General features: G+C 50.4%; 1 protein-coding gene across 2 annotated transcripts in view; it reads left to right on the top strand.

The window, feature by feature from the left end:
* The first annotated feature begins 767 nt into the window (after window positions 1-767).
* Window positions 768-911, top strand: part of CKAP2 (cytoskeleton associated protein 2) — an 18,619-nt gene continuing 18,475 nt past the window's right edge. For both annotated transcript variants that reach the window (XM_039839436.1, XM_039839434.1), the window contains exon 1: window positions 768-839. The gene's annotated coding sequence lies outside the window, so the exon portion shown is untranslated. The remainder of the gene's footprint in view (window positions 840-911) is intronic.

Below are 911 nucleotides of genomic sequence, written 5' to 3'. Positions count from 1 at the left end.
AAAAAAAAAAAAAAACACAGAGAAAGACAGGAAAAATCGACTACCGTTTGAGAGCCAGCTGTGGAAGCCCTCACACCCGCGCAGTGGAGGTAGAAATTGCATGCTGTCTCCACGCTTAAATCCTGACTGAACCAGTCCTGCCCAGGCATAATGCACCTATCGGGCACGGTGGAGAAACGCTATGAACCCAGTGCTTAAAATCAGAAGGGCACAGCCCGGAACTCCCTAGCTCTCCCCGACTCCCACCCCCAAAATCTTCCTAGCTCTGAATTATTTTGTTTTGTCTTGTGGACTGGGTGTTCGATATTTTTAGATGAGAATTGAAAGATTATGGCAGCACATTTAAACGCACAAATACACAAAATGTCTACAACAGATGCTATTTTAATCTTCACAGGAGCATTATAACATAAGGGTCTGTCTTCATTTTATCCCTTTCTCTTCCTCTTTTTTTGTATCTGGTTATTGCGTAGTACAAACGAAATGACACCCTAAACAACACTTTTCCCATCTGCCTTCCTCAATGGACTGTGAGCATCTAAAGACACGTCCTATCTGTTATACAGCAGGAATTTTGCAAGGCGACTCCTACCACGTTACAGGTCCAGGACAAAGAGCGTTTTTTGATTTGAAAACCCGACAGCCCGGAGCAGCCTCAACCGAAACCCGAAGACGCAGGACCCGCCCCGCAACCGTAGCCCAGGCTCCGCCCCCTGCGCTCATTGGCCCATTCAATTCACGCCGGGGCCAATGGGCGGCGGCGGCCGCCGCGCCTCCTGAAAACCAAGACCCCGGCGGCGTACGCAGCGAGCAGAGGCTTCAACCAGAGGGAGCGCGAGGCAGTTAAATCCGAGACGAATCGTCCTATCCCGCACTGCGATGAGCACCCCTGTCGTGCCCTCGGATTTGCA

Source organism: Pteropus medius, unplaced genomic scaffold (assembly GCF_902729225.1).
Source record: "Pteropus medius unplaced genomic scaffold, Ma_sr-lr_union100, whole genome shotgun sequence".
In the NCBI taxonomy this organism is placed as follows: Eukaryota; Metazoa; Chordata; class Mammalia; order Chiroptera; family Pteropodidae; genus Pteropus; species Pteropus medius.
The sequence above is the reverse complement of the archived record's forward strand: the minus strand, read 5'-3'. Positions and strand labels throughout refer to the sequence as shown.